Source organism: Dryobates pubescens, chromosome 6 (assembly GCF_014839835.1).
Source record: "Dryobates pubescens isolate bDryPub1 chromosome 6, bDryPub1.pri, whole genome shotgun sequence".
Lineage (NCBI taxonomy): Eukaryota > Metazoa > Chordata > Aves > Piciformes > Picidae > Dryobates > Dryobates pubescens.
The window spans coordinates 16,392,834-16,416,931 of record NC_071617.1 but is presented as its reverse complement, the minus strand read 5'-3'; the positions used below and the strand labels follow the sequence as shown (position 1 = coordinate 16,416,931).

The 24,098-nt window shown below is 42.2% G+C and overlaps 1 protein-coding gene across 3 annotated transcripts in view; it reads left to right on the top strand.

Moving 5' to 3' along the window:
• The window catches only part of HIVEP2 (HIVEP zinc finger 2), a 151,084-nt gene that overhangs the window by 22,304 nt on the left and 104,682 nt on the right, over positions 1-24,098 (top strand). For all 3 annotated transcript variants that reach the window (XM_054162666.1, XM_054162667.1, XM_054162665.1), the window contains exon 2: positions 15,989-16,094. The gene's annotated coding sequence lies outside the window, so the exon portion shown is untranslated. The remainder of the gene's footprint in view (positions 1-15,988; positions 16,095-24,098) is intronic.

The following is a 24,098-nucleotide window of genomic DNA, read 5'->3' as shown; positions in this document are numbered from 1 at the left end:
GGGATGTCCAAAAGGCTCTATAAGGAAGTGGGCTGTGTTGCTCTCATTATGTCCTTATTTTCCGAAGAAATGCAGGATTTCTCATGGACTGTCAGTGCAACATCCTTCAGAAAGAGCTTGCTTTTTGTGAGAACTTACAAAAGAAAATCAGTTTTCAGGAGAATTTTCATTTACTGTGCTGAATGATTTAGTACTGTGTAGTCATGTGTTACTGTTACACTAGGAGAAGCTTAGAGCTTGGAGATCTAAGTAGTGGTGCATAAGAACACCAAGATCTGGTAGGTGGAGCATAACCTTCTCTTGAATCTGCACAATGATAACCAAATACAGAGTTCATCAAATGCTTTCTCTTTGTATCAACTCAAGTAATTTTGAGTCTGTACTGGTTTTGGCTAACTAATAGTTGTATCCTTTCTGCAGTTCCAGTATTTGCTTAATGCAGATGAATATTATGTAGGGGCATCCTCTAAAATTGTTGAAATTTTTGTGCACCTTATCACTAGTAGCATGGGCACAATTTTCCTATGTAATTAATTAGGAGAGTTTAAGATTAATTGACTTGAATTTCCCATACTTTTTTTTGATAAGAAGTCCTTACGGTTTTGTGAAGACCTTAAACTTGCAAGGCCAGGAGGGTAGGAGGGACCATTGGAGCCCAAGGGAATTTTCACCTCACATTTTGGTAGAGTCTATGGGATGAGCATAGCTGCAAAGGGTGATGTTGACTGTCTGTTGCATTACACTGCCTGATGATAGACTGTCTTCAGGCCTTGGCTGGGGTGTGAGTGGGGGTGGGCTGAGGGCTGCCAGGCTGGGGGTGTGAGCTATGGCTGTGCAGGCATGGGCTGGAACCATGGCAGACAGGCACTGCTGGGCTTGACGCCCGTGTGGAGCAAAGGTTGTTCACCACCTGGTGTGGGAGGTGTGTGCTTGCCTTTTTTTGTGGTGGAATTTTTGTTGAAGTAAGTGTGATCTGAGTGAGCAGAGTGCAAGGCAACTATGAGGCTGCCAGGTAAAGTAATTGCTGTGGGTGGCACTGATGTACGGATGGGAGGGGGACTGTATCTGTGTGTGTGCAGGCAGTGGCTTGTCCGTTCAAACCCAGAAGTATTTTCAGGTTTTCAAGTTGTTACTGTATTGCAGCAAAACTTGAAATAATTAACAACTCCATTTCACCATTTTGGCCAGTTAAAAAAGGTGAAATTTGCACTAATTATTTAACTACAAGGGATGTACAGCATGAAAATGACTAGGTGCAAACTACGATTAAATAAGTAAAGGAGGAAAATGCATTCCATGTTACATTCTTCATATTTAATGTTATATTTGATTTCATTAGCAGTCCATCTGCAAGAAGTCTTCTCCTAGATTGAAGCATCTTTTTCAAGAAAGAGAATGAGTGTACATTCAGACTGATAGAAACAAGGTTTTAGTCTGAATAGATTCAAGACTGGAGAGTTTTAATAGAATGATCTTATTGTTGCAGCTTTACTTTCTCTTAACTCTAGTTACACTATGAGCCTTGTGTGTATGCTCTCCAGAGCCATGCAATGACCACACTTTCTCCAGTTTGTCTTGATGAAATGCAAACATTCTGGAGCTTCCCTTCAGCTACTCTGTGTGAGACATTAGCCCTTAGGTAATACTGAAATTTGTATAACATATATCCTGAGTGTGCATGTGGTCTTGGCTCCTTGTCACAAGAATGAATTTCATTGCCTGGTTCCTGTAGTTGTACTTGTTGCCGTCCCACACAGCCTGTCCCATGTGAACATGCTGCTGCTTTGGTAGAGAGATCACACGTCACAATGGCTCTGCTGTTTGTGGAGGTGAGAAGCAAAAGCTTTTGTGGAGTCATAGACAACACTAGCTGTGGGGAGTGGGTTGAATGCACCGTCAGTCTTACCAAGGTGAGTTCTACACAGTGGTGGTGTTGCCATGATACATGTGTCTTTGGAGGCACCAATGCAACAACACTTCTGTATTGTAGAGAACTTGTTTGACCATTCAAAAACATGTGTTCTGTCTTTCTTTACTCATCTGACCCTGACTTTGAACCTTCCCAATGGTTGTAGCGAAATTTTTCTGTCTGAGTGGAATTTGGTTTTCTAAGCGCAGCATGAAAGATTTGGTTTATCTGCAGGGAGACTGCTTGCTTGAGCAGTTACTTTCCACACTCCTGTGCTTCTGGATTAAAATGCTTTCTGTTGTGGTCATGCCAGTTCAATTTCTCCTCAATTTTCTGAGCAAAAAAGGGAAAATTTTTCATTTCTACTGCTGTCACTCCTGTGACACTTAGCCTGGAGAAGAGGAGACTCAGGGGTGACCTTATTACTCTCTACAACTACCTGAAGGGAGGTTGTAGACAGACGGATGTTGGTCTCTTCTCCCAGGCAGCCAGTACCAGAACAAGAGGACACAGTCTCAGGCTGCGCCAGGGGAGGTTTAGGTTGGATGTTAGGAAAAAGTTCTATACAGAGAGAGTGATTGCCCATTGGAATGGGCTGCCTGGGGAGGTGGTGGAGTCGCCATCATTGGAGGTTTTCAGGAGGAGACTTGATGGGGTGCTTGGTGCCATGGGTTAGTTGTTTGGGTGGTGTTGGATTGGTTGATGGGTTGGACGCGATGATCTTGAAGGTCTCTTCCAACCTGGTTTATTCTATGTATGAATTCTATGTATGATTCTGTTGATTTGAAATACTAGTAACAGGTTTTTTTTTTTATAATGATTGTTAAAGGAGACTCTGAAGACTCAAATGACCCTGTGCTTCAAGGTGCATTCTATTTCACATGTGAAACTGCTTTTAATGAATGTTTGCACTGGAGATCTGAATGCTTTGCATAAAAACTAGAAATGACAGCATCATATGCATGGAATATGCCACTTCTTAGTTCACAGTGGCATGTTGTGCTCTCTGTGATGTGTGATTGCACATGCTCAACCCTATACTGCTAACTTCTATTTGCTGAATTCTCTACCTAAGAAAATATGGTCTAGCAACTAGCAGGATAGGTGGAGACTTAATAGCTTCAGTGTCTGATTCTGCTACACAGTACCTGAGTTTTGAATAAGATTAATTTCATGACACATGAAATTAAAATATGTGATTTTACTGATTTTCATGTGATATTTCACGTGGTATATCAGTATGAGTTAGGCACAAACCCACCATCATCTTGAACATGTCCAGAGAAGGGCAACGAGGCTGGTGAGAGGCCTCGAGCACAAGCCCTATGAGGAGAGGCTGAGGGAGCTGGGATTGTTTAGCCTGGAGAAGAGGAGGCTCAGGGGAGACCTTATTGCTCTCTACAACTACCTGAAGGGTGGTTGTAGCTAGGAGGGGGTTGGTCTCTTCTCCCAGGCAACCAGCACCAGAACAAGAGGACACAGCCTCACGCTGCAGCAGGGGAAATTTAGGCTCGAGGTGAGGAGAATGTTTTTCACAGAGAGAGTTAGCCATTGGAATGTGCTGCCCAGGGAGGTGGTGGAGTCACTGTCCCTGGAGGTGTTCAAGAGGGGATTAGATGTGGCTCTTGGTGCCATGGTTTAGCAGTCATGAGGTATTGGGTGACAGGTTGGACTTGATGATTTTTGAGTTCTCTTCCAACCTTATTGAGTCTATGATTCTATGATTTATGTCTTCCTTATTTTACAGAGATGTCCTGTAGACAGGTGCTGTCCTATAAACAAGTGCTGTATTCTGCTATTGATTCATAGATTGGTAGAATACCAGATTGTAAGGGACCTCAAGGATCATCGAGTCCAACCTTTTAGTTTCAATGAGATGGCCTAGAGCACCCTGTCAAGCTGGGCCTTGAAACTGTCTAATGTAGGGGAATTCATCATCTCCCTTGGGAGTTTATGTCTGATTTATTCCAATGTCTATGGTGAAGTGGTTTGAATGGTGAAAATTTTTTTTCTGACATCCAGTCTGAATCTCCCCAGTAGCAACTTGTTCCCATTACCCCTTGTCTTCACCATTAGACTCTGTAAAAAGGGAGTCTCCCTCCTCATGATAACCAACTAGTACATGGTTATGAGGTCTCCCCTAAGCCTTCTCTTCTCAAGGGTGAGCAAACCCAGTTCTCTCAGTCTTCCTTCATATGACAGGTCTTCCAATCCTCTGATCCATCTTGTGGCCCTTCTCTGGACCCTTTCCAGCCTGTCCACATCCTTGTTATATAGCAGGGATCCGTGGGGAGCCAGTAGGAGTTTTGTGCTAACACTGACTGTGGGATTTGAACCTTAGTTTTGTTTGTTTGTGTGTCTGTTTTTATGTGACCATTCTCAGAGCTATCATTCATTGTGCTATTTACTATGAGAACCTCTGCTCCTAGTATTTATGCTGTTATAGATCATACAAGTCATTGCAGAAGTCAGGCTGCATGCTGTTTTAGAGTCCAGTTCTGTCTACTTAAGAGCAAAAATAGCTCAACTAGAGTTCAGCCAGCAGCTAAGGCATTAGAGAAGGGCAGTATGCATAGATCAGGACCCAGATGTTAAGTGCTGTATTTAGAAAAAGAAAGGGTGCATTTTCCTCCCAAATTGGTAAATTTCAAGGTGGAAATTTGTAATGCCAGACTATATTGCGGTGGAGGTTAGGGTGAGTAGCAGCTTTGCAGAGTGGAGGGAAGAGAGATTTCTGCTGAGCGGGTGCATGTGGGCAATGCCAATCTTACCAATTTTACTCTGTGCAACTTGTTGAAATTTGCATTTTGAAGTTTGAAAGATAACTGTCTGAGCAAAGTCTTGCTTAAAGTGGCTATTGGGGACACCACTAAATGTTTTGGGGTCTATAGGGCACATCAGTATTTCATAAACCACGAGAGTGCCCTTGGGGATGCTCTCAGCCTTGCCTGCATTATATCTTTGGACAGGTGTGAATCAGCTCAGCACCAGGGACAGCCTGAAAGTCCCCCTGGTTTATGCCAGGTGATGGCTGTCCCTCTGTATTTGAAGAAAGCTTATTTCCTCTTATTTCCCTCCTGATCTGGGATGTTGTAACTAAGCTCTGTAAAGGTGTGTGTGTGTGTGAATCGGAGGTGGTGGTAGGACTGTTGAGAACAGCCATCGATGAGGCTGGATTTCAACTGTACACGTAACCTTTACCACATCACTAACACTAACAGCACATACATCTCACTAGTGGACATTTCTAAGAAAATGTTAATCATCATTGCTACGTTCACAGAGCTTATAGTCTGTCACGACCATACTCCAGTGGCTGAGAGCAGGTGATGCCATGGAACCATGGTGCCCCAAAGTTCCCAGCTGCTGATGTTGCAGTGGTCAGGCTTGGACCTCACCAGTGAGAGCAGGGAGACCATGTGAGGCCTTGTTTTCTGTCTTCCACAGGTGTTTTGTTGTTGTTGTTGTTGTTATTGTTTCCCTCCCCCCCCCCCCCCCCCCCCCCCCCGCCGTTTGCTGGCTTAAGACTTAGGAGGAATTTGATAAATTAAATTGATTAAACTTACACTTTTGATACTGCTTATCTTGGGTTTCCTCCCTGTTGTTAGTGATGCTTTTGGTGTACTCAGGAGGCTGTCCTGCATGTTCACAGTCCTTTTTGCTTGTTGTATCCGTTGTTGCTTGGATGCCTCCTACACGCAGCTAGGCCCATCTTGGCCAGTTTGGTGAGTGCGTTGCTTAGCAAATGAAGAAAATACTATAGCAGGTGGAAGATGTAACATACAGACCCAGTGAAAAGTGAAGTCCATTAATACCTGCTAGATATAGCTGGTGCTTGATTAGAAAAAACCCTAAATTAAACCAATTTTGGGCAGATTCCTCAGTCATAGTGAAATTACTGGTCCTGCACGTGCTTCTGAAGTTAAGTATATGGTTATTTACTTTATGAATAGAAATGGGTTATTGAGCTGGAGCCAGCATGGGGGATTTGGGGACTACTGCTGTTCTGCTTTTAGAGTATTTTACAGAAGAGTTTAAGGCTGTAGAATGACACCACCTGGATCCATAGAACAATCTGCTCTTGTTCCCCATGAGCTCCAAATTATTGTCCTTCACACATACAAAGTTGTACCAAGAGCTGCATTTAAAAACCCATCTGTTGTCCATATTACTTCAATAGGAAGGAAAATTTTAGACTGCCAAAATATTCTGGTTGTGTGGTTCATTCTGCTGTCATCTGTCTTTCACCTACAAGCCATTTCTTTTACTTGCACTTACTTTTGCCTGCTCAGGTATTTTCCCTCTCACCAACATCTGGAACCCCACGTTGCCTAAACTGCAAAAGTGGAAGCAGAATAGTGTGTTTCAAAGTAGCGGCAATGCCTGTATGTGGTTTGATATAATTTGTGACACATATATGATGTATCACAAATGATAGCAATTTTCTTTCTTTTTTTTTTTTTAAATTTTTACAGTAAATTAAGATTATAATTCCAGTGCTGCTGGTTGCTGATGCCACTTTTCTCTGTTGCAGTGGCAATAGCATAAGCATATTTTTTTTGGCAGATGCGTGGCTTTTTCCACAGGGCAGCAGTGAAGTTCGTCTGTCCTGTTATGTTGTTGCATTTTGGTTAAACAGCCAGTTGTGACAGACCTAGTGAGACAATACCTTACTGTTTCAGGTTTGCAAACTTCTCTTTGCAATTGCAACGAGTACTCAGGGGTGTGTGTATTTACATCTGTTACAATTTCCTGGCTTCTTTCCCACTGTTTTCAAAGCAGTAGTTTTTCACTCGGGTCTTCCGGATATTTCAAACACTGTATTGTGTGCTTCCCTGGAAGACCCCACAAGAGACACTCAAGTAGTGGAATCTTTGTAGCCTTTTTCCAGGGAGATACAGATCACAAACTCAAACTGTCCATCTCATGATGGTTGGATAGCTAGGCCATAGACCTCAGTTCACGAGAAATTCAGGAAAAACTTTTTCACTGTGCGGGCGACAGAACACTGGAACGGGCTGCCCAGGGAGGTTGTGGGGTCTCCTTCTCTAGAGACATTCAAAACATGCGTGGGCATGTTCCTGTGTGACCTGCTCTAGGTGATCCTCTCTGGCAGGGTGTTGGACTCGATGATCTTTTGAGGTCCCTTTCAACCCCTAACATTCTGTGATCTCTTCTCCTTGTCAATACTCATGTCCATCTTCATGGTCAGTGCTAGAGCAGCATCTGTTAGCAGTTGACCAGTCTCGTTCAGTTGTTTTGTGGTATGGAGAACACAAGAACCTTCACCCCATGTGGTTAATTATCTGTTAAACAGCTCATTTCACCAGGACTTCTGTTTCCACTATCTAAACTGTAGCCTCTTCTCCCAGTCTTTCTTCAACAATACAGCATTTCCAAAGATTCATATTACCAAATGTCAGTCTTGGAACATTTGTGGATAGAGAACTGTGAAGCAGCAAGCATTTCCACAACTCCTTTTGGATGTTGTGTATTTCAGTAAAATACACTGTATGTGCTGTTTAGTGATTTGTCCCCTGAATGTGAAGGCTCTAAAGTGTGGCAGTATGCATGGGTTACTGTTCTGAAACATATAATGAGTACTGGGTATAGGATGTGTAGGAATCAAACTGATGTTTGCAGCAGTGGACTTTTGCAGCAGTAATACGAGACTCATAAGAGACTATTTGGGAGTGTCTGGTGTGGAAGGATGTGGCAGGGAGTCATGGGGAGGGCTGGGCCCTTGGTCTGAAGCAGCTGCACACCAGGCAGCAAAGCTCAGCTCCAAAAACAACCCCAGCAGGGCTATCACCCAGTCGGTGCTTTTAGATGTCTCTACTTACAACACCGACATTCAAATTCAGGTCAAAGATGGAAGGCTGGTGGGAGAGGAGGTCATCAAGGCATTGCTGTGAGGCAATAGCACATGTGTATATTTGACAAACTTCCCCCCCACCCCAGTTTTCTGCTCTTTCAGTACTGCACCCACCCAGATACACTAGAAAATGCCTCAAGTTTTTATGTATGCAGCTTCCAACACTGCTTTGCATCTCTGTACATCTGTTTCATCTGTGGATTCTGTACTGTCTTACCAGTCAGTATGGAAGGCTTTTCCCTTAATATGGATGCTGCCCATCTCTCTCTTGCCTCTGAGCACAAGCTGGAATTGGAAGGAGCTTCTGGCAACTGAATAATTCTGAGATTGCTACCTCTTAGTTAAATGTCTGTAGGGAAGAACTTAGGGAAAGACAGACGGATAGACACGGGAGTGACATTACACACTGTGTGATTACAGGCTTTTTTAACATAGTACACAAGCCTACAAAAGAGATCTTGGGAGGAAGGCAGAATGTCTTCCATTGAGAATATTTCTGGGTAGGAAACTGTGTGAAAATGGTAAAATGCTGGGATTGTGTGATATATGTGGTTTGGTTTTTTTATTATAGCGGCTATTATTTCCTGTGTGGTAATGTCTAAAGTCTTCTGTGAAGATGTAGGCTTCCCTGTCTTTACATCTTCAGGCATACTGAATTTACAGTATAAGTATCTGATAGATGAAGAGAGGAAAGAAATGTTATCAGAAGAATGAGAGAGAGAGGCAGATTATGAAATGCTCTCCATGGTGAAATATTATATCTGTGGCAGCAAAGAGCTCAGTCTGTTTCTCAAGTTTTCCTAGCACCAAACATCACTTACCAGCACAGAGGTCAGTCTTGCCATACTGTGTAAGCCTTTAGGTCCATGTTAAACCTTCAGCAAACCTTTTTCCAGTGAAACTCTTGATATATCTGAAGCTTATTACTTGTGTCTTTGTGTTGTGATTCAGACATAAATTTGCTTTATTCTGAAGTGTGAAGGTCCCATCTAATACAAAGCACATTGCTTTGGGGGGAGATTTATGGAATAATGTCAGATGCCTCTACTTTAAAAAAATGTTGCTGCCTTGCAAAAGGGAATTTCTTGTTTCTTTGTTTAGTAATGTATTCAGAGCACTTGAAAGGAAGTTTTGGAATAAGGAGATTTCTACCCTGGGGAGGGGGGGCAGTATCCTGTGCTTTCGTTAGGTCGTGTCAGGCCATTGTTTTGCTTCTCTTATCATGACGATCTTGTGTCTTTATTCGTGCTCAGCTGTGGACTTGAGTTTCCTGGAAGAGAGTGAAATAATTAAGAATTAATACTACAAAATCATATGTTCTCTGTTTGTAGCAGTGTTTGTTTAGCTGAAGGCAGTTCTTATCTGTAGTTATGTATATAGTAATAGGTAATGTAGACGCATACCAGTAACAAGGAGCATCTTTCTTGCATTTGTAGTTCTCAGTGTAGCTGAAAAGAAATACCATTATTCTCTGTAATTACAAAAAACCAGAGACTGAGAGATTCAAGGTCACTCATCAAATGACTAGCATAACCAAGGTCTCTTGATTCCTGCTGGTTTTCATCCCTAAATTCTAGCTGATGTTCTCAATGGCATTGTCTCTGCTGGTGGATTACACTATAGCAGGGTGTGGGAAAGGACATCTTTAGTTTATTACTCTAGATACAGCCACTGGGGAGGATGGTTAGGTATGCAGGATGGTTTATCAGCAGAAGTAGTCATTAAGTAGCGTGATTAATGTGGTGTCAGAGAAGGGCATATGATCTGTTGTTCTTGCTCTTCAAATCTGGGAACTACTGTACAAGGTCACACAGCCTAGATATGGTCAAGATGAGAGGAGCCAGGGGAGGAAGAGCAGCAGTGGCAGCCTAAATTGAGAGCTTATGTTGCTTTTCAGTTGTGTTGTGTGATGGAGGAACACCACCCTGATGACTCGCTAATGGGATGGCAAAAGCCTGTCTGTCTCACCTGGTGAATCTGGCTTGGTTCTGGTGTGACAGAACTGAGGCGTTCATATAAGTGATATAAAGAGTGGCTTCCTTTGTCACAGCGTAGGAGGCATACGCCGGCTTTGCAAATAAGTGGACTTTCTAGCAGGATCAGTGAGATGCCTTTCTCCAGAACTAAATTTATTGTTAAATAGAAGGAAGCATGAGAAGGCAAGGCTTGTTAGTTTTCATATGCAGGGGACTCATGCTTTGAAATGGGTTATTTTCATTTCCTTCAATTTGTATCTTAATTTGTATCTCTTATGCATTTTACCGTCAGTTCTTTAGTTTCTGTGTTTAGTTCCATAGTTTCTGTGTGCTTTATTCTCTGTCAACCACCAACACCCTGCTTGCAGACTGCCTCATGGCTTGTAGGTTGCTTGTCAGGTAGAGAGGCCAGCAGAAGTCTTGGTCAATGCTGGGATCATATTAAGGATGCTGTGGGTGACCCCATAACAATGACAACAAGTACACAGCAGCTAGCAGATCTGGCAGCCTGCCAGGCTGGCACAGAAACTGCCTCCTGCACAGATCTCATTTTTCCAACTCAGGACCAACATACCCTTGTACAAATAAAAATTAAAAAATTGTACCTAGAGTATTGCAGGTTTTCCAGGGGCTGGCTCTGACTGAGAGAAGCTGGAGAAAAGACTCCTGCCAGAGGTTATACTGAGGCTCGCTTCTTCACATAAATGACAACACTAGTAAGAGATGAAGCTGCACAGCCATATGAGTAAATATGCAGAGTCTGAAATTCATACCTGTGGCTCATCACATCCCATCCCATCCTTTTATAGTGTGGGGTGAAATCACAGAATTGTCAGGGTTGGGAGGGAACTCAAGGATCATCTAGTTCCAACCCCCTGCCATGGGCAGGGACACTTTCCACTAGATCAGGTTGCCCAGAGCCAGATCTAGTGTGGCCTTAAAAACATCCAGGGATGGGGCTTCCACCACTTCCCTGGGCAACCTCTTCCAGTGTCTCACTACCTTTATGGTGAAAAACTTCTTCCTGATGTCTAATCTAAATATACCCTCCTCTAGCTTGAATCCATTCCCCCTAGTCCTGTCACTACCTGACACCCTAAAAAGTTGCTCACCAGCTTTCTTGTAGGGCACCTTCAGATATTGGAAGGCCACAATAAGGTCTCCAGCACCAATATTAAGCTGCCCTCAGCAGACATGCTGTTACCTTTTGTCTTAGTGCACAGCTGTAATCTCATCCTGAAAAATAAAATTTTACCTTCCACTTACCCTTCTGGAGACAGCTTGTCAGAGCAACATGGTAGCACAGACTTATCCTGCTTAATGTCAGCTAATTAAATTAAGTTTTCACTATAGTTCCAAGTCAATTTAATTCTGCCTTTCAGAGCCTGCAGAGACAGTTGTGACTCTCAGATGGGTTTCTGTCTCTGATTAGTTATCAGATCTCTTTTACCTTTTTTATACTGACTCTCTGGCTGTCTTTTCCTGCATGTCTCTCACCTGTACTTGTGATGTTAGGAGTGGTTTTTTTTCCTCATGCTTTCATAGCCGCAGCATCTACTGTTGCATGTGACAACGTAGTCTGTTGAATAACTTTTGTTCTTTGAAATGAAAGTTCCGTTACTGCATCTGGAATAGAAATAGAAATGAAGTAATCTTGGTGTTAGATACTGATTTCTGAGGTTGTTTTTCAAAAGTGTTGATCTTTGAAGGTTGGGCATTCAAGTGACCTTCTTCCTCTGAGCCTGTATGCCAGCCTCTGGACGGTCATCCACATCACAGTCCAAGTAACAGCCTCCAGTAATGTCTACTATCTGTCACTCTCAATATATTTTGTGATCACTAACATTCACCAAAATGAGAGGCAGAATTAAAAAAAACAGTGGGGGGAAAAAAAAGACTAAAAAAAGAGAACGGTCAAAGCGAGCCATAGTGTGGAAAAGAACAATACACCTGATTAATTAAGTAGTGCCGGTGGAGTATAGCACATCAGAAACAGTTGGATGAGTATTTATGGACTTTAGATGCTTTCTGTGCAGGTCTTCAGCTCTGTTGGTGTGACTATGCAGGGGGCATTAATCTGAATATTTGTAATGCAAAAGACTGCATATTTGCTTCTTCACTGCTGTACTTCATTGTAAGAAAGGAGTTCTTTGGAGAGAGAGAGTAGCTTATGGGTAGTTTAGTATTTATAAATACAGTTTTAGAATAGTCTTAAGATTGATAGACTCAGTTTTGAGAAGTGATGGCACATTTATGTGCAGATAAGTTGATAACAAAAATTATATTTCAGCTTCCATTAATTTTTCTAACTGTGCCTAATGTTTGCATTTCCTTAAAATATTGCTTGTGAAAACAAAGTTCTTAATTGATGGCACTGGGGATTACCAGTGACTAGCCATAGAAAATAAACAGTTCAGAGAAGACCTGTCTTTCTGCAGAGGCTATATTGATTTGTATGCTTAGTACCAAATCTTTCTCCCACCAAGATTTCGAGTGCCGGGCCCCCAGTGTATTCCTGTCAACACTAGTTATTTCCATAATTCCCAGAATCACATACTTAAATACCTTCTATATAATTTCTGGGTTTGGATTTCACAGTGGCTTCCATGCTTCCGCTTCACCTAGAAAGACTTTGCCTTTGCTTTAAAGAGGCTCTTCTAGGACTCGCAAGTGTATTTTTGGGACTTGATGTTTCTTTCTCATTGAAGGAAAGGCACTAGAAAGAAGAAACTTTGTAAAAGACCTTGAACATTGTCAGATTCATGAGTAGTCAACTTGTAGTAGCTGCTTAGTTCATCCTTCTTCACCAGAAGTGGTTGGCTTTGAACTGTTTTGGCTTTCTCCTACACAATCTCTGAGATCCCTCTGTGGGCACAGATGCAGCAAGCACTGAAAATAGAGCATTAACTTGTTTCCTTGAAAATCTAGACCATGACTTTGACCTGGCTGAAGAATAGGTTAAGGATTCAGTGACGAAATCTGAGCGAAAGAGAATCAAATGGAGCATTACAAACTCTCTTCCTACAGGACACTGAAGCCAATGGTAGCTGGTGATGGCTACTGATTCACTAGAGATGAAAGGCTGCATTTCACTTGGTTTCATGGATTGCAATATATTTCTGTTCATGGTGTAGCTACTTTGTGGTCATTCTGTTTGATTCATGTGGTGATTTAGGACTTCTGTTTTATTCATTTCCAACAGACAGAGTCTCAGGCTGTGTCAGGGGAGGTTTAGGCTGGAGGTTAGGAGGAAGTTTTACACAGAGAGAGTGATTGCCCATTGGAATGGGCTGCCTGAGGAGGTGGTGGGGTCGCCGTCGCTGGGGGTGTTCAGGATGAGGCTTGACAGGATGCTTGGTTGCATGGTTTAGTTGATTAGGTGGTGTTGGATGATAGGTTGGACATGAAGATCTTGAAGGTCTCTTCCAACCTGGTTTATTCTATTCAGTACCAGTAACAGGCAGCAAGAAAAAAATTAAGAGAAAATGTTTAAATTAATTACCTAAAAAGTTCTGGTAGCTTTTTAAAAGGAAAATGAAGTGATGCAAGTTAGGTTATTAGGTGCAGTCGTTAGGGACAGATGGATTAAATTACTTCAAATGAATCTGTAAGCAGAAAAAGAATGAGTTGCATGTCTTACTGTATTTTCGTGTTGAAGACAGCTGGTCATGTTTAGCAGCATCCTTTTGTGAGGAGGAAACTACAAATGATTTCTCTGGGAAAGGAGATTCTTTTTAGGCTTTCAATGAGTTGAGAAAGGATTGCTTTTGTAGGTAAAACAGATAGTAGGAAGCAAAATTTAAGCAGTTCAATAGAATGGATCTATTTAACACTCAGAAAAATGTCTGGTTTAGAGAAACACCTTTATAACATCCAAGTCTGGATGTGAAGCATTGGGGATGAATGCTCCTTAAAAATTCTAAGTGTACTTTGCAAGGCAAAGCCATCCACTAAACCTAGATATGTTTTCTTATTCTGTTGTACCTCTGTGTATCTGAGAATACAGATACCTGGCCATCTTTTGGCATTTCTGAAAACAAGGGACTGGTGAGCCCTCTGTGTGTGTTTGCTGGCAGCACTTCCCAGGCAGGTGAGTGTTTTTCCTGTGTTCATGCTCTGAAGCCCCTGTTTGTTAGGTCCAAAGTACTAGCAGTTCTGCAGTGTTTCAGCTGTACCGCAAGTGCCTGCAGCCAGCCAGTCTGGCTCACGCTGGGTCCCCAGCACATTTGGTGGTGCAGCCCTGCCAGCATGTGTAAGCTTGGTTCTCCCTGTGTCAGCCAACACGTGCATTTACTAACCGGTAGCCCCAAGCTGGATTCACATACGTCAGACCTCCACGAATTTCCCAGTGAGCCACCTGTTGCTTGAGCAGTCAGAGGTGTCTGTGAGTGAAAGGGAAGGAGCCACTGCTGGGGTTATAGAGTAGGGGCAGCCGAATGAATGAGATAGTGCTTCAGCAGCATACTGCTGTTGGGCAGCATAGAAACTACCCTGGCTCCAGTACAGAGCTAGAGGAGCTGTCTGCCTGCTGGGAGAGATGGGGCTCTCCCTGATAAAGGGGAGTGCAGCTGAAATCCTAGTGACGGGGCACAGCGGAGCACCGTGCCTTGTGCCAGCTGGGGCTGCTGCTGGGCACTGTTAAAAGTTACCGCTCCGCCATCTTGCTCACTGCTGCTGGTTCCTGTGTCGGCCCAGCAACTCATCTTAGTGTCGGGCATTTAAGTATGCGTATACTTAAATGTATGTTTGTTACTCTGTGCTGATTCTGGGCTTTTTTCTGGTTTTAGACCACAAAGTATGTTCTTCCTAACTTAAACTTTACAAAGATTTACACTTGTTATTGAAGACCAAATATGGAGTACAGAAGACACCGACTTGCTTAGGTGGCAGCAGATGAAGATGTATATCGCGCTAGTGAACTTCATAACACTGTGGCTGGCCAGTGAAGCATAATGAAGGCAAGAGCCAAGCCACTTTGGAGTTCTGAAGAGTCAAAGAAGCATTAGAGTAATTTAAAAAATGTAACCTGTGGCTGAAAGGAAAAACCATAAGATTTTTAAAACTCTGTGTTGTCTACCAGACTTCCTCTTACTCTAGGATGAGATGCAGCTTGTAGAGCAGAAGGATCAGCTTCTGTTTGGGGAGGTTTGATTTAAGAAGATACGGTTGCAGCTTTATCTCTGATGTGACTTCTTATTGCTGTGGGTGTGTCTGTATATGTCTGGGTGCATTTTTGAGTATCCTATGTCATATTATTCACATGTTCAAAATAGAGGGAACCAAATTAATTTGCCTTTTGTATCAATAACTGTGATTTATAGCTTCATCCACACCCTTGTGCATTGCAGGATGAGTCAGTATAATTAACAAGTAAGAGGTTCTTAATTCTTATTCCAAACAATTAGTTACAGGGATACACAGTCCAAGAGAGTTTTCTTTATTTAATACTGTTGACTTTCAAATTGCCCACACCTCTGGTTTGGTTTTTTTTCAATCAGTTGTGATTTTGCCATTTGTTTCAATAATAAAAAACCTTTTTTGGTTCTTAAATTGGAACATTTGTTTGTTTGCTGCCATGTATTTTGTCACTGGAGACAGTGCTGCCAGTACAAGTCCTTTTTCCATATTTGCATTGGTTACCTATGATACATAAAAAAAAGTATTTAAAACAAGTCTCACCCATCAAGTGATTTGAAATGATTCAGTGATTATAAACAAGGTGACTGTAGTCATCCACAGGAAAAAAATGTTGTCTTAGGACCCCTTGATCTCAAGAGAACAGCTGATGAGGGAGCTCTGATGTTGTGTATCCTTCTAAACCAGTGATTTTGAATACCAAACAATAAATGGTAAAAAAGGAAAGGTAGAGGTAAACTGGCAGTGCAGTGGTGAAAGAAATTATGTGCTTGTGAAGGATTTGAAAAAATGGGAAAAATGAAATTCTGTCTGCTAGAGAGGTACAGCTGCTGTATTAGCGCTGAAAATAAGTTTTCATTGCTTTAATAGCATGCCTGAAATCTGGTCTGCATCAGTGGGCCAAAACAGGTTTGGCTACAGGAGGACACTTTTGCTTGCCACTGTGAACAGCAAAATGTTTTCTGTGAGCCTGAGAAGAACGTAGACCCTGTTCATGTAAAGGAGGAATGTGTGAAAACAAATGTATTAGCAAAGCTCGATGTAAACTTCTGAATGTGATGATTTTACTATCTGAATTTGTTTTGTTTTCAGGTGGGACCCTCTTCTGATATGTGATCTACAGCAAGCTACTTTGAATCGTATGATGACAATGTTATCACTGCCACATCTCTGGGAACCAGTTATTCATAAGTACACGGTATGTGAATGTCTGCATCTTACATTAACCACTGCTTGTTGGGACACCACAGAAACAATAACATGAAGGTGCTAAAAGTCATTGAAGTAAATGTTAAGCCACATGTACTATCAGTTACACTGAGCCGTTCCAGCAGATGTTTATCTGCTGGGCCTGGTCTGTATGCAGAATAGTGAACGGTTTCAACTTGAAAATGTATTTATTTACAGATATCAGTAGAAACATTCTACTAATGTTTCCTTTGGATGAAGTTATACTGCTACAGTGCAGACAGGCAGATACACAGACTATTCTCTTCCTCAAGCAGGAGGGAATGGGAGCAATAGTGTGAAATGTTCTATACTTTAACTGTGTTGCTGCACTTAAAGGAGTGCTGGTTTTGCATTTAGGAAAGGTCTTTAATTGCTTTTCTCCTTCATTCCATTTTCAATTTCTGGTCAATCTAAATTAGATTAATTTCACACACCAGTGAATCCCTAAAGAAGTGCAAATTAACTCCATTTTACCAAACTCAACCAGACGATGGCAGTTATTCCCTTGATGTTTAGCTTTAAATCACCCACTATCTTTGACCAAGATTTCAATAGGAATTAAATCCATATATGGGTCTTTTTTTTACTCACCCTGTATAAAGAATTGGAGATTGAGACCCACATCTAGTGGAGGGAGGCTATTTAATTTATGACCTGTGAGGCCAAAAATGTAAGGTCACTGATAACTAGCATGTTTTTCTTTTCTACTGTTCTCGCTTGAAATTGTTAACACACACTCAGGTCCTGTAAAACCATGAGCAAACTGGTTTTATGAGGGTGGTTACATCATTGTTTTATGTTCTGAAGCAGTTTGCAGCACACCACATAAATGTTAGCATGGAGCATCTTCATCTGATTTATGGCTCTGATGAAACTCCCACTGAAGCTGGTGGAAGAATGTTTCTTCATGCTGATGGGAGCTGAATTTTACTGAGATTTTTGAGTAATGTTTCCTGCATGGAATGTTTTCCACCGATTAGCTCTTTTTAGAGATTAAGTATTAAAGAAACAAGCATAACACAGAATTACAAGGAAATGGATTGCCAAAATAAGCTAAAGGAGGACTCAATTATTAAAAATGCTTGTCCAGCTTCAGAAGTTATAGTGATGAGGAAAGATGAACGCTGCAAAAGTATATATCTGGGTTTAATGTGCTCCATTTTTATATATGATTTTGAAGACAGTGTTTGTCATAAATGTGAATGATTTGCTGCTGCATCAGTGATGTGAGAGAGGGAAAGCAAAATAAAAGTCTTAGAGGGAGCAGGGAAAGAAAGGTCATGCTTCATCAGTCAGTGTAGTGTGGTTTGGGAAAGCAGTTCACAGCTCGGGTGACTTGTGTGCTGAATGGTTGAAGACGTTTCCAAATCTGGCTGGACTCTAGGTCACTTTGAAAAGAAGCTACTTGAGGTGACATGTCCCTTTGAACTGAGAGAGCACTGATTCTGCTTGTGCTGTCAGGGTTTCTAGCCTGCCTGTGTAGCCACCCTTTGCTGCCCAAGTACCATTAAGATGACCCTTTGCAGACTTTTCCCGTGGTTTTGTTCACATACCTCTTCTATCATTCATACAGAAGCACCTTTTCAGGAGGAATATAGGAATAATAATCTCTCTTCCTCTTGTTTCTTCTCAGTTGATTAACTTTTAAATGTTTGGAATGGTTTGTTGATACAGACTTGTGTGAATAAGTTATTTTGGTGTGTGTGAGAACACTGGTACTGGAAAGCTGGTTGGAAGAAGAGGAGTTTTATGCTTTGCAGGGTCAGTGGTCTGGATAGGGCCCAGCAGGCCAGCTGGTCTGCTCTTCCCATTATGGGTATGTCATCATGAAAAGCATGAATGTGTCTTGGTTGACATTTTCACTTTTTTGGTGGAATGCAGCTTTTTGCCAGTGGAGGGGACCTCACAGAGAGCTGAGGGCAGATGGTGGAAAGAGGTGGTTGTAAGAATGGTGACCACTTGCTGATCTCATGTGTTCCCTGGGCACAAAGAGCAAGCAGTTGTCTTGCTGCTGTGCTTTAATGAGCTGTAGAGCAAGGGATTCTGTGCCTCACACATTGTGAAGCTTTTTCTGATATGCAGTAATAACCTTCATGGAGTTGTCATCTACCTGCATCAAACTGAAATTTCCTTTGACCAGTGAATGCAGGAGTCAGAAGGAAGTGAAGGGTTTCATGTTCATTTTTCTCTTTGGGTGTTATTTTGGTTTTCCTCTTTTGCCAGTTCTCATACAGCACTGCAAACATTTCAGGAAACTAATCTGCAGGAACACAGCTCATAAAAGATTGTCCTGCAGGAGGATGAGGCTCTGCTTATTACAGAAAAGCTTCTGAGGCAGTCACAGCTGAAAAGATTACATACTTCCACAGGAAATTAAATCTGATGTAATATAGTGAAAGAATGGCAAAATAGAAAGGGCATATATAATGTATTTGTGATTATTAAGTGGTACAAAAATGAAAACTTGAGATCCAATAAAGTGCATGTAATTTAGATAGAGATAGACAATTTCTAATAGTTTTAAAAAGATGTGGCACTCCACTTCCCTTTGCCCTCTCTTGCTGGTGTTATCTCACTGTGTAAAATCATTAATGCCCTGTAAAACCTTGACAACTTTTTGTGCATGTTAGATTATAAAATAAATTTTAGAGCGGTCCTATGGACCTCAGTTAGAATAGAATAGAATAGAATAGAATAGACCATGTTGGAAGAGACCTTCAAGATCATTGCGTCCAACTCATCAACCAATCCAACCCACCTAAACAACTAACCCATGGCACCAAGCACCCCATCAAGTCTCCTCCTGAACACCTCCAATGATGGTGACTCCACCACCTCCCTGGGCAGCCCATTCCAATGGGCAATCACTCTCTCTGTATAGAACTTCTTCCTAACATCCAGCCTAAACCTCCCCTGGTGCATCCTGAGACTGTGTCCTCTTGTTCTGGTGCTGGCTGCCTGGGAGAAGAGACCAACCTCTGCCTGTCTACAACCTCCCTTCAGGTAGTTGTAGAGAGCAAGAAGGTCACCCCTGAGTCTCCTCTTCTCCAGGCTAAGCAACCCCAGCTCCCCCAGGTTGCATCCTTCAGCAAAAGGTGTACATGTTGCACTGGACAGAGGCAGAATCTTCCTTTTTTGACTTCATGTGGACTTGCAGTACTGACAGAGGGGGAAATTTTCCTTCCCTGTCTGACCATGTGCCTTGCTGAGGCACACTGTGGTGCTCAGTGGTGGGTGGAAGTCCCAGCGCCATTCTAGCTACTGACTGGTGTCACAGGTGCAGTCAGGGTGCAGACCCACTGGAGACCATTCAGGTGACGTGCTGAAGAGATCTGTTGGTACCAAGGTCCTTGCTGCTCAGCCAAGTCACAGGCCTTCCTCTCCTTGAGATCAGCATAGGCTCTGTAGTGAACTGGGGAGCTTCGTGGCAAAATACAGGTTTTCTCTCAGAGGGCTGTAATAACTTGCAACAGTTTAATAATTTTTCCTGCAGCATCTGGTTACCTGCAGTTGGAAAGAATAAGCAGAACTCTTGCAGATTTAACTTTATTAACCATCATAAATCCTTTCCCTTTTGACTCTAATCAGTCCCTGGAGTCTTTTTAATGCTCTTGACATTGCACTGGCCTTTCAGCACAGCACAATATACATTTTCCTGTAAGCAGAAAACTAGGATAATGGACATAGCGATGGAGATGTGCAACTGTCAGATGTCTGCTGCCAGTGAAAGGAGGAGAAGGAGCTTTTTTTGCTAATATGGCTCTTCCCATGGCAGAGGGCTGTAGAGGGGGACCCAAAGGCTCAGGTGCTTGCAGGGTCAAGTGTATATCCACTAGCAACTGGGGTGGGGAACCAGCCACTTTTCTCTGTCCCAGGCAGAGAGACAGTAGTGCTTTTGTGTCTTCTGGGAAATGAGCATTACATTGGGGACCAAACCCTTCCTCAGAACACCCCTCTAGGAGTAGGTCCCAGCCCATGTCCTTAAGGCAGCAAACTGCCAGAGCTGCTGAGCTGACCCAGTTGTCCAGAGCTGCTGGCCAGGAGGAGGTTGCTTGTGCCACACAGACTGGGCAAACCTAAATGGATGGAGGTGTGGGATGAATGGACCTTTTATGTGCTGGGAATGATGCTAAAAGGAAGGAGTGTTGCCAGGCGGTCAAGGAGCAGGCACCCAAGCAACAAGCACCTTCTTGATAAAATAACTACTCGAGTTTTGCCTTTCTGTCCAGCCTGCACACAAAATCCCCCGGAAAGCAAGAGGGGAATTCCCCAACTGGTAGTCTGTCTGTCCTCCTACTCTCCAGGAATTCATGGGATGGAGAAGGCATCCCAAGAATCTACCCCCATGTATAGGGAAGCTAAATTCCCTCTTGTTTTTCTGTATAGACAAATCAGCAAGTCTCTTCAGCAAATGCTTTAATTTTGAGCTCAATACTATGCAAATATTTAACTTTGGACAAAAAGGCCTCAAGCTGGCTTCAGACCACAGACAGGCTTCCAGCTGTTTTTGCAGGTACAGATCCAATGTTTATGTACACGAATGGTTATTTGTTCGCTTGTTTATTTATTATGGCAATCTTTTTACAGTGAACTTTGATATTTATGTACCTTGTTTTTACTTTAAACATAAAAAATCTATATATTTGCAATGTGTGTACAGCCATTTTTAGAACCTTTGGCAAAAAAAGCTCCGAGCTGCTGAAGGTAATGACTGAGTCTTTAGATAACACAGAGTTATGTTGACTTATTTTTTTTCTCTAACTGAAGTGCCCAAAGCTGTGCTTACTGTTGAAAGCCCACTAGCCTAGGTTATGAAAAAATGTTTGTAAAGATCTGGAGCCTGCTGCAGGAGCTTTATACTGTAATTTGGTTATCTGAACAAATGAGTATGAAAGAATATTCAGAAGGAGCATCAAGAACATTATCAATAAATGTTAGCTAGGTTTAAAAAATCTGCTTAAATGTTGCCTTGATAGAGATAATAGTTTACTATATGCACTATATTTCATATTATGTATGTTTTCTCCAGCCCTCATCTCAGCTGCTGCATGCCTGCAGTCTCTTATAGAAAGGGGAAAGTCCATAGTCTTGTGGACCTTCTATAGTGTGCTCAGTGTGAGCTGTTGACTTCATGAAGATGAGAACAGCTATGGCAAATGTGTTTCATTTGCATGTGGCAAGATAGAAAAAGCAAACTCTGTGTGAAGATGAGCAGACAGGAAAGACACTGAATGCCTTAAATGCTGAGGGAGTTAATGCTATGCAGTGATTTTGTTTCTGTTATAGGAAGTGTAAGAACAGTATGCTTCCTGGCGTACAGCACCGTCTAAACTGCAAAGGTTTCAGTTCCATGGCAACACAAAGAGCCCGAATGTGCTGAAGGTGTATGTATTAATGCATTCAGAGTGAGGGATTGGGAGTGAGCAGGGGAAAAACAAAGCTTGCTGAATGTTTCCCATTTATTTAGATATAAAGTAAAGCCTTTGTTCTTTGAAAATCAGAACTGACATGAATACACCTGCCCCCTCTCCCCAGTTCTCTCCCATTCTTTTTCACATGTGTTTTTCTCAGGCAAAAAGCAAATAAAGAAGCTATTTTGTTGGGTGGGGGATTTTTTTGTTTGTTTGGCTGGTTGGTTTTGGGTTTTTTTTTGTAAGATTGGAAGTGCAGCAGCATTTGACTCTTGTAATAATATGCTATTAATTCCTGAGGCTGTTGTATATCTTTGTGATCTGCCTCTTTCTTGCATTTCTCTACAAGCACCTCCAGTTTCCTCCACCTCCCCTGGCTGAAGGGCAGGAAATAAGAGTGAGCTCTGTTTCCTGACATCCAAAGAAATATAGAAGTACAATGAAACAGTGTATTTTGTTTTGCCAGCCAACTCAGACTTGCAGCCCTGTACTAGGAAGGCACCTGCTCCGAAACAGGGTCAGGAGTCACCCTCTGGAGCAACTGGGCAATTGGCCAGGGAATAACCAAGAGCTCGTTATTATGTGAATTTTATTCAGTTGGTTGCATGAGTGTAGGGTGGGGGATTGTGACAAATATATTTTGCTCAGGATGAAGAACTACCTAAGGCTGGTCCTACCAGCTGTGCTAATGGGTTAACGGATTGCAGGTTTCTAAGGTTTCAAGTCAGACTGGGTGATGGGGGAATCCAGATGTTGGTATTTCTGAGGCTAACAGCAGCGCTAATCTGGTATGGTAAAGCTGACAGAAACTGGCAAGTTAAACTGGATTTGCAGCTGCTTTGCATTGCTAAAACAGGCAAAGCAGCCAGAATGTATCAGAGGACCAGGCCTGTGCATTTCAGTGAGGTGTCTCTGTTTAATTAAAGAAGAGACTATAGCTCTGCAGTTAGTCAACCACTCTCCTTTTGCTGCACCAGGAGGAATAAAATTTGTCTCTTTTCTGTATCCTTTTCTATTCTCTCTCTTTTTTTTTTTCTTTTTTTTTTTTTTTAAATTTGCTTGGAATTTTTTTTTTGTTTGGGTGTTTGTTTGTTTGTTTGTTTGACCAGTAATGGGATTTTTTTTTCCCCTTAAAAACAAGGCTTGCTTCCAATGAAGTGGGACCCTGTCTTTGAGATTCTACCTGGGGGAAATTTGTGCCTGTTCAGGAGACCAGCATGACATGGTTGATCTTTTCTAAGGGAATAAATAGAATAGAAATGATTAAGTGACCCTGTTGTGGCATTCTGCAAAGGAGTGGATTTCATCCTCAAGGCAACAGAACTGCAAAGTAAGAAAGTGTCATTTTTGAACAGCCACTTTCTGAGATAGAGCAGTGCTGGTAAGCCTGAGCTACTTGCTAGTGCTGCATTTGACACTCTACCAAATTTGTTGCTGTGAATTCTAGCATCTACACAGACCCCAAAAAACAAAAATGCAAATGTGGCTCATTTAAAACTAGCATATGCTTCCCAAATTATGTGGCACATTGATTTTCCTGACCTTTGGCAAAGGGACTGTGCATACAACCCTGAATGAAGAGGAGGTATCACTGCAACCAACACCATAGTAAGGGAGATGAAGGATTCCTGTGTAGGTGTCCTGACCTGACAGAACCATCTAAACAGGGTAGCTGCTGTTTGCAGTCACTTTCCCAGTCAATCACCTCATACAGTTTGGCAGGAAGAATGAAAAGAAAGTACCAAGAAGAACAACAAAGAAAGAAGAAGAGGAGGAGTGAAATCAAGGACAGGAAGAGTGAGGAAACAGTGCAAAGGCAGAAGGGCAAGCAGCGAAACAACAGGGGGCTGGGAAGAACACAACACAGGAAAGAGATGATGCTTTGAAGGAAAAGTTTTTCAGATCTAGAGTGCTGAGGGAGGAGAATTCAGATTGATGTGAATTAAAAAACACAGAAAACATACAGATTATACTTTCATACAGTGGTCCAGCCAATTCTAATTAGTAGCTGCTAAGTTTGTAGCGTCAAAAGCTTGTGATAATCTCTATGTGGAAGTTTTGGGGGTTGGCAGTGGGGCCACAGGGGAAGGCTGCTGCAGGCACCAGATTGGGTGGTTGGAGGTAAATGTCTTCTTTGCTCTTTGGCTGGAAGCCCAAAGCCACTATGAATATACTTGAGAAAAATTGCCAATACTGCATTTGAAGATGGGCAGTCAGAAAAAATGTGTCTGGTTCTCTCTGAAGGTATCTGAAGGGCTGTTGTCATGCAGGCAGGGATAAGGGCTCCCTCTGGATCCCTCTTCTTCCACTTGTTCAAGCTATCTAAGCTACCAGAAATAAATAGCTGAATGGAAATGTTAGTTCTGGCTGTGAACAAAAGCTTTTGAATGAATTCTATATCAAATAATTAATGTCTTCTTTCCTCCTCCTCTCCACCTACCTTGTTCTCAAATATTAACATTTCATGTCATTTGAGCGAAGTTCAGTGTTGGACTCACCAGATCTGCTGAAAAATACACCCCTTCTATGTGGAAAGCCAGAAAAGATGAGGGAAGGGCTTG